At 34.4% G+C, this 10,556-nt stretch overlaps 1 pseudogene; it reads right to left on the bottom strand.

The window, feature by feature from the left end:
* Positions 1-8,220: 8,220 nt before the first annotated feature.
* Positions 8,221-10,299, bottom strand: LOC149260479 (nuclear pore complex protein NUP50B-like; annotated as a pseudogene).
* Between the last annotated feature and the right edge of the window lie 257 nt (positions 10,300-10,556).

The raw sequence follows: 10,556 nt of genomic DNA, 5'->3' as shown, positions 1-10,556 counted from the left end.
TAAAACACTCCAGTTCTCTACATTGTCAGCTACAACTGCTTCCAATTCTGCAATTGTGCCACGAGTTACGCTGCTAACATGCTGACTCTCTCTTTGGATAGATTGTAATGGAAATCTCCTTTGATTTGATTCAGAATGATTAGTCTTCTGATACATTGTAATGGAAATCTCCTTGATTTGATTCAGAATGATTAGTCTTCTGAGATGTAGAAGTTTTAGAGGGGATTACCCATAACAATTGCCACCATGCCTCCTTTAAAATGATAACTAAAGCCATGACATCTTGCAATGGAAGAGGCTTTTGTTGCTCATACGGAACTGAATTTCTTAGCAACTGTGAAGATGTCTCCTCCATTGTAACTACCTTATGTTCATTTTCCATTTGTGTCTCAACTAATTGATAACTAACATACTACAGTGTCCTTTTAAAATAGACCAAAAACTTCCAAGCCATTTTGAAATAGATTTATTCATTTTTTCTTAGAGGCATGACATGACCAAACATCCACATTATTGCATACAAGCTACCAAATTGCTGTGATTTAGGAAAGATCATGCGTATGTGTTTTGACTCATATGCTCTCATATTTTTGTCTCTGTTGTCTTTGTTGGACATGATTAATTTTGTCTCTGTTGCCTCAGATGTTATGGTTTTTTGTATGCAATTTCACACAAAGAAGTCGATTTTCTTTTACAATTTATAATTTATGGTATTCTCTAGTTTATGGCTATTATGACGCAACCTTAAAATTCCTGAAAAAAACAACAACAACAACAACGACAAAAACAACAACAACAACAACAAAATCTCTAAACATAGTTAAAAAAAAAAACATAAAGAGAGTGAAACAAGCCTAAAAACAATACCTATAAACCAAAAAACCCTAACAGAAGAGAAAAAATGAAAATATGAGCATGTAGAGGTGCTTCTTGGGCTGGAGAAGATGTTGTAACAATCACTAATATGAAACCATAGTTTTTTGTTGCACTGTGAAACAATAAACCTTGGCAATATGTCAATGTTATGATGCCAGAGATATCCTTATCTCAGATTGTGGCTTGCAGTGATCGTGGGAAAGAAAAATGCATGGAGTAGAGAGAATGAGTGAATTTGGCACCTATGATGGGTCACAAAGACAAACTTGCGAGTTTGACTCTATTGATGAAAAACACCTTTCATAAACGATCTAATCCATACTCACAGAAGACATGTTTCACTGCCTTATACATTAGACTTTCGCATTATAGCAAGACTGCATTATACATTAGACTTTCGCATTATGCAAGACTGGACTTCAACATTATTTTGACAAAATTATCAAGCCTATGTGTTTTGACTTAGATGCTTTAGTATTTTTGTCTCTGTTGTCTTTGTTTGGCCATGATTAATTTTTTGTCTCTATTGACTCATATGCTACGATTTTTTGTTTGCAATTTCACACACAAAAGTTGAATTTCACACACAGAAGCTAATTTGCATGTTAGGCATGATTAATTTGTTCTTTGTTGATTCCGATGCTATGGATTTTTGTCTGCAATTTTACACACATAAGCTAATTTGCACACACAATTTTTTCATGTGGTAAATTAATGGAAGATTTGGAAGATTAAAGATAACCAAAAGAAATAAAGGAGAAAAAATGAAGTTTATACTGTAAATTAATGGAAGATTTAAAAAAACAAAAAGAAAATACTTGAATTATTCAAACCTGATTACAATGTGCACAGTCTCTAATGGAGTGAATTCAGCTGCAGATGAGTAGAATGAAAGTTTATGAAGCAATTGTGAGGTGGTTTTATAGATTTTTGTTGTTGAATTTGATTGGAAGAGAAGATTGACATCGATTTCTTTTTTCCAAATTTAAAAGTGTGTTGTGGATTGATTTAGATGTGTCATCCAATCGCTGATAAACTCTTATGGTTGATCCTTGTGCTTTGTTTTGTGTTTTCTTGTGTTTAATTCTTAAATCCTGTGTGTTTGTGCCATTTATTGCTTTGAGCAAGTTCCATTGATGAACATTTATGCAGTTAGTGTAGATAGCAATGAACTTTGGTCATAGTTTTTCCAATTTATATTTATGGGGGTTGGTTTGATGTGATATGTGTTATGTTGGATAGTATGTGATGGAAGTTTTGCTTGTTAATTTTGTCTTGTTTTCTAAATCTGATCAGAAGGTACTTGGGACAAGATGTTTTGTCAAATTGTGATACTAAAGGCTAGTGTTGGACAGTTGTAAGCCCAATCAATATATGGATCCATTTTGGACATATTTGAATACCTTATATAACTTAATATGATCTATTTATGTTTTAATTTTCAAAGTTTTTTGTCATGTTTTGATGGCTATGTGGGACCAGTAATATAACAACCACTGGTGGTCCCTGCGCAACAATAAAAGCATCTCCCCTTTCTTAAAAGATTAATTGCTCTTATGAGCTATTAAATGTAATTCAAGTATGCGTTTGTCGCTATATTCTTTTACTAAAGAAAGACTACTTGGTATTAATAAGTTGTTCAATGCAAATTGTACTTTTATATGTATTTTTTGTGCTCTATCATAACTAATTGTACACATATAATTTTTGTATTTTTTATTTTATATATTACAAAAGTATTTTGATTGTAACTCAAAAAGTTTTAAGTTTTTCATTTCTAATTATTTCTTTACAGATAATTTTTATATTTTTTACATATATTACAAAAATATTTTAATTGTAATTCAAAAAATTTTAGGTTTTTCATTTCTAATTATTTCCTTTATGATTTACAGGTTTAAAATCTGAAAAAGGAAAGAAAAGATTAGTTGGGAAATATAAAATCTGAAAAAGGAAAGAAAAGATTAGTTGGGAAATATAATCAATATCTCTAATATCTACATGCTGGTTAGTGTCATACATAAGTATGGGTGTGAAAACCAAACATATATTAAACATCATTAAATATGGGTGCAATATATCATCTAAGCAACCTAACCAATCTCTTTCTCTTTCATTTTATTTTGTTTATTGAGGAGGTAAAAGAAATAAAGGGAAAAAGTTTCTCTTTATTCAACTCCAAAACATGAGCATCACTAATAACAAGACACAAAGAAGAGGAAGCAAGCAGTGATGTAGTACTAGGTATAAATGATGAAAGATTTCTAAAATACAAGTTTATTAAAAAATGTAGATGTAACTATTCAGCTTATTTGAAAAATAAAAAATGCAATTTAGGTTACACTCAAGAAAAGTTAGTTATCAACTCTTAGTTCTCTATATCTCTTTCATGCACAAATTTATATGGAAACTAATTACTACATAATTATATGAAAAATTAAAAAATTGCAGTAAATATTATAGAATAAGATTGGCAGATAAAATATGGAAAAGTTTCAGAACTTGGGATCCCTTTCCCAATCTGTATGAGCCCCGCCCATCTGGTTTTTCTCATTGTCATAAACAACAAGGTGCCCTTGCAAAGATATATCTGCAAATGCAAAACAATTTTGTTACTTTATCTTAATAACATCACCAACGTCGAGATTGAGCTCATGCCTCAACTGCTATGGATACAAGCCCACCCAAGGTCATTCATGAGATGTTTGTAAAACAATCAGCCAGACAATTCCAAAAATATTTGTGTCCACATTACCTATTGCAGTGCCATTTAATATTCCCAATCAGACATTAGGTTTTTCCTGTGCATTGAAACCCATTCATCAGTTGTTTTATTTTTATCGCAGCATTTTTTTTAAATCATAGCAATGGTTAACTTAATTAATAAATAGCTTTTGCGGCAACATAAGTTAACTTACTCAATAAATAGCTTTTGCGGCAATATCTTCTTTGGCAGACTTCATAATTTTGATCCTTGAATGTTATCCTACGTTACAATCTCGTCTTGTGGAAAGAGAGTTCTCACGCAGTATGTCAAAGCTTACGCATGCTTACATTGACGAACAAATAGCCTTCTGGAATAGATCTGATACATTTCACAAATTTGAGGAAACATTCAGGATACTAATATCATGCTCATAGCTACAATTTTTATAATTTGAACTCTAAATAAATCTGATATTAACATATCCAATTTGCTCCTCCTTATTTAGATGAACAACCCATGCAAAGGAGGAACAATAACTTCCCAACGGAAACAAGAAGGATAATGGTTCTAGTGCTATATCTCAGTGCACAGAAATCATAATTACAGGAATTAATTGTAGATGTTGAGAGTCCCATCCATGACCATGGTGTGGATATAGAGCAATTTTGTCCCATCCATATAATCAAGGCTATAGATGAATAACCTTATCCAGACTCTCTATGGTTCTTGTATTGAAGCATGTGAAATGAGAGCAAACAAGAGCTCATACAGTTTCCACAATTTCTGGGACAACGATATAATCAACACACAATGAATTCAAAACAAGAAGGCTCTGGTGAATCATAGTATTCAAGATAAGCAGCTCGGTGAGACTGAGAAATGATGTTATGCTATGTTATTTGAGACTGAAATTAAACATGAATTCTGATATGTGATAAACTTTATTTGTTGAGATTTACGTTTAGGAGATTATGCTGAACTTCAATTGAAAAGACAGAGTGAGCAGAGAGTGGATTTATTTTGATCTTACATAGATGGTCTGCCAAGGATGGTAAACCCAAGTCACGGCTGAGGTGGATACAAGATCACCAAAGAACATGCATCCCAGACGTGTCTGAGTAGGTTGAAACTCTAGATGACCAACTTAGTCTGTAAAGTCGAACATAAAATAAAGATAAAGATAGACATTGTGTATAATCTGAAGCTTAAAATGACCATGGTGTGGATAAATAGGAATTTTGTCCCATCAATATAATCAAGGTTATGATGAATAACCGTGTTCATACTCTCTGAGTCTCTATGGTTCTTGTATTGAAGCATGTGAAAGGAGAGCAAACAGGAGCTAATACAGTTTCCACAATTTTTGGGACAATGGAATAATCAGCACACAAATGAATTCAAAACAAAAAGGCACTGATGAATCAGAGCATTCAAGAAAAGTAACTCGGTGAGACTGACAAATGATTTTACGTTATGTTCCTTGAGACTGAAATTAAACATGCATTCTGATATGTGATAAACTTCGATTTGCTAGCAATATTTGTTGAGAAAGGTATTCAGGAAATTATGCTGAACTTTCAATTGAAAAGACAGAGCAAGCAGATAAAGTGGATTTATTTTGATCCTACATAGATGGTCTGCCAAGCATGGGTAACCAAGTTATGGCTGAGGTGGATACAAGATCGTCACCAAAGAACATGCATCCCCCATCTCGTCCTCCACCAAAAATACAGTGACATCTCTTGATGAGGCATTGCTTTGCCCATTGAGATGGAAGACTCACCATACCACTGACATACCCAAAACACCATCCATGAGTGCAGGGAGCTTTTCTGAAGATCCCCGCTGGTCATATTCACACCTGTCATATCACCTCAATTTATTTTTACGCCCACCATGACCAGTGAGGTCTTCACCTGAAACACCTTTTCCATTTTCTTTTCCTACATCCCCATACCAGGGAGGAGGGGTCTATCAGGCCTTGTTAAAATATGTAGTGACATTTTCGTTATCTATTATCAGATTCCATAATTCAATAATTTTCACAGTTCTAAAAGTTGTTTTAAATAAATGATTTCCACTTTAAAGTTTACACAAACAAATTAATTAAAAGAAGCATCACATACCCAAAACAACAGAATTTGCTGTCAACCAAGTTTGAGTGCTTAGCCAGACCCAAACAAAGTCTCTAACAAGGACTCCTATAAACGACCTATGATCGGCATACTCAAACATTGAGAAGCTCGTTTATGGTTGTGATTATGGACACTCCCTGCCTGCACAGCAGCACACGGAAGATCCTTGTCTGGCACCAAGGAATATTTCTTTGGCTTGTACAAGGGATGTGGTCCCTGCACAGAAGACATAGCCCTCTCATGTTGTCTCAAACTGCAAAATCCAAGATAGATTGACTTGAGGAAATAATAAGTGTCCACTGATAACCGAAAAAACTGAGAATGCAGAGAATCAAATACATCAAACTGCAAAACCCAAGATAGAATGACTCAAGGAAATAATAAGTGTCGACTTATAACCGAAAAAACTGAGAATGCAGAGAGTCAAATACATTTATTACAGTAACTCAAGTAACTTAAAAAAGTGCCTAAGACATCCAAAAGATAGAAATGCAAAAAGGGAACAGAACATACAACAAATGCAGTCCATGATGTAGATGCTAACAAATAGATAAAAAACTTCCATATGTATCAAATGGGTCCTGTCAATATCCATGATTTCTACCTCAAATATCCTGAATATCTAGAAATTCAGAATGCTAATTGCCAGATTGGAATGCATGCATAAACAAGCAGAGATAAGATGCAAGCAAGCAATGCATGGGCTACTAACCCAAAATGCAGAGCCAACTCTGACATTCGGCAGGCTAATAACTTGGCTTATTTAAAAATCAGAGTTTCAACAAATTTAGGGAACATAAACTTGGAAAAGTACCGGTGATTGCTAGCAAGTGTGATGTGCCTGGTACCAACCCAAAATGCAAAATTAACATTGAGACTGAGAAAGCTCATAAGTTGGCTTATTAGAAAATCTGGGAACATAAACTCAAAAACATAAGGAAACACAAATTCGCTAAAATATTGATCATTGTCTAGCAGGCTAACTTGGCATATTAAAAAAAATAGGGAGCATAAATCAGGGAATGAAACAAAATTCAGCAAAGAATCGTTAGGCTAACTAGGCTTATTAAAAAAATTTGGGAACATAATATCAGGGAATGAAACAGAATTCAGCAAAGTACTGCACATCGTCAGCAAGTGGAAGAGGTATGCTACCTTAACTATGCATTGTATGAATTCTTCTGCAATCTACTCAAATTAGTAAAATGAAATAAGCAATGCCGAGACTGACCTAAGCTGCATACCTTGGCACAACTAGTGCGTGGAGAGCATCACACCGGAACCAAGTGAAGTCACTACCACGGTCCACATCCAAAAAAAATACGGCTTTGGAGGAATCCCATCATACATAATAACGTAATACATCCTGCAATTCCACCACATTCAGTTGCATATTCTAATAAAAACCATGAATTCAGAACAACAATGATGTATTGGAAATATCAGAATTAGTTCTAGTTCTCTTTGGCCTAGTCTAACTAGGAGATGATTTTGACTTTTTAGAAAAAGAAATAAAAATTGAATTTTAATATCTTAAATTTAATCGGATATCAAGTTATGTGGTTTTATTTATTTATATATTCAAAAACATATTTTAATTTTTAAATGATAAAATAAGCAATTTTAAAAAAATATTACATGTTCTTTAATGAATATTACATGTTGCCAACTGAAATACCAGTAAGATTGTATTTGTGCTGCTTCCACAGTAAGTGCAAAGTTGTCATTGTAAGATTAAAGTTTGGTTTATTGTTTGAAAAGACTGAAACATCTGACTATCAACTTTTCAAGTTATCAGATTCAAAGTCGACGATCAGGTTCTCAAGTTATCAGATTCAAAGTATAGTATTTCTTATGGACCTGTTTGAACTTTCAAACTTCTTTACAATGTCCATTTAAGCCTCTGAACACTTGAATTAGCAGGTACAATTTTATTTAAAAATTAAACATGGCAGTCATATATATATGACTATTTTAAGTGAATTGATTTCTGATTATTTTTTAGGTTTGTAGGATTTGATATAGTCTCATGAATTTGTAATTGGGATTTTCATTTTTCAGTTATTCATCACCATGTTTACAATTCACTACTAAGTATAGCCTATTAATTTCAACATGTATTAAATTTAATAAAAGCTCTAACTAGAATTTCATGCGCAGGCGGTGTTCAACAGAGGCTCTAGCAATGTATAATACAGAATTGGCAGCATTGACATATTGGAGCCCTAATGTGAATATATTTCATCATTCCAGATAGGTAAGCCGAGGAAAACACTCTAATCAGTGAGGCTTAGCAAATAGTGTTTAGAATGGAAACGTTGCTAGCTGCCACAGAAAATTTGAGAGAGGATTTTGCTCTATATACCAGATAACATAGTCTAATAAAACATCTTCTCACATCTTCTCTTGACAATTTTCCAGTAATCGAAACGGTTATAGGATTCTCATTAGAAATTCTTACTTGTGCCCAAAAGTAGATTAGCTTTCCCTGTCTTGGATTCACTAGCACTGTTCAGGATATAGTAGCTTAGCTTCCACTGCCTCGGATTCACTAGCAATGTTCACGCAGACAAAATTGATACCTCATTTGGCCATACTGCTCAACTCCATGTCTAGAATAAACTGGCAGCAAGGACTAGAATAAACAAGTCTTGCTTTTCTATTGTAGAAATAGTGAACTTAGTTCACCCTTGCCACATTTCTTTCAACCCTCACTTATATACTCAAACAAGGCAGCATAAACTGTGAACAATGCTTTCTCTTTTTCTCCACCCGTCTCTACAGGCACTTCCTACAAAGCTATCAAACCACTTTCCACTAATTGTAACGTTGTCAGTCATTGTGCTCCAAATTGCTAAATAGAAGCACCACCATTGGTAGTACATGATGGTCATAACTCATTACAGCTAAGTGCCTTTGTACCTAACAATGACCCTGTAACACTAAAAGTCCATAGACTAGATGCAGAGCCAAAGGGCACAATAAAAGTCCATAGACTAGATGCAGAGCCAAAGGGCATTGACTGCATGCAGAACCTATTGTGTTGGAATCACGAACTTTCAAGAATAATCTAAACGAAAAGTAAGAACTGGAAAGCTCAATACGCGATATACCTGTGAATGTATTCCAAGTGCCAGACAATTGTTGGAACTAGTTACCAGCAAGAGATGGTTCTTTCTCAAGAATATCATCTTTAGACACTTTCCTCAGACTCTCCAGATTATTAGGTTCTTTACTTTTGATCTATGTTACCAGAAACGGGACGGCAGCGAGGGTTTCTGGGAAAAAACGCACAAGAAACGGAACGGGACGGAAAACGCCGTTTTCTACGTCCGTTCTGGTCTTCATGGTCAGCACTCAGAATTACTAACATTACCTGTTTGGGAGGTGGTTTGGGGTGTAAATTGAAGAATGTATAACGACGATTTGAGCGATCACACTAATATTCCCGGACAGCGAATCTATAGTTTGATTGAAAGCACATAGTTTCATGGACCATAGTTTATTTATAATCGGGATTTGTGGCATTTCCTATTACATTAATGTATTTTCCATTATCTCCCATTTTTCTGATGAAGCTATAGTTTTTATAACTCAAATAGCATAATCAAGCCAAACTCTACGCCCAACATCAATCCCACAACGTTAGAAGTTACTAATTTGGAGCAGGCTATAATCCACTGTTATATCTCCCTGCATTGTAGCAGGTCATAAGAGTCCACTGTTGTATCTCCCTAGCATTGGAGCAGGGTCATATATTCGGCCCGGGGTCTGGCCATACACACTAATCCATTATGGGTAAATCATAAATGGGATGATTACATTTTCAGCAATGTAAATGAATGTTTTGTTATGTAAATGAATGTTTTGTTTTATGTTTTCTTTATATTTTCTCTCTCCTCGTTTCTTGAATAAGAAACCTCTGAATACTGTTTCTCGTCTCGTTTTCGTTTCTCGTTTCGTTTCCCGTTTCCCGTTTCTGGTAACATAGCTTTTGATGGCCTCGACAGGATGGAATGAGATAACAGTAGGAGATTGCTCTTTCTGAGGAGTAGCTTCTTTAGGCACTTCCTTGGGGCTCTCCTTACTTTCGATGGCATCACCAAGTTGTGTGTCTATTAAGTTCCTTATTTTCAATGGCCTCGCCAGGTTTTGTGTCTATTACTTTTGATGGCCTCACAAGGTCGTGTGTCTATTGATTCTTCTGAGCCATCTTTAGTTTTTTCCCATTCTCATTGAAGCATTTGTTTGATCCAGTTGTTTTGCTTCCTTGTCTTTCAAATCATCCTCATTGCATCGACATAGTCTCAACTATTTTCTTAGCGTCATTAACAGTTACATCCACAATAGCCTTTAGCTCAGGCACTTCTGTAATCTCATTTGAGTTTTCGCTTATATTGGTGTCATTTTTAACATTATGTACAACTTCGATGTCGACGTTGTGAAAAGAGTAGTTTCAGTGGTCTTGCAACAGAAAATGGCGCAGAAGGAAGCACTGAATGAAATTGGCAGCCCACCGGAAATTGTCGGGCACTTCGGGAAAGTTCCCAACTTCTTGAGCCCATTGCCATTGAATACCATCACTTATTATTATTTATAATTATTAATATCCTTTGTATTGGGTTGGGTATGGATTTGTGCTAATTATTTAAAAAAGACGAAGGTAATGATAGGTAATATACCAATAAATAATAAATTATAACGCCGAACCTTTTAAATCAGAGGGTTAAGTGGTTAAAGTTTTTGTTTTAATTATTTTTAAACTAATATTTTATTTAATTAATAAAAAATAATATGTTTAATTTTTTATATTTAGAAAAAATATCATAAAAAATCTA

Source organism: Pinus tabuliformis, chromosome 6 (genome assembly GCF_031772625.1).
Source record: "Pinus tabuliformis cultivar Carrire ecotype Pingquan chromosome 6, CPIR1, whole genome shotgun sequence".
In the NCBI taxonomy this organism is placed as follows: Eukaryota; Viridiplantae; Streptophyta; class Pinopsida; order Pinales; family Pinaceae; genus Pinus; species Pinus tabuliformis.
Note: the sequence above shows the minus strand (reverse complement) of the source record. Positions and strands in the feature narration are given on the sequence as shown.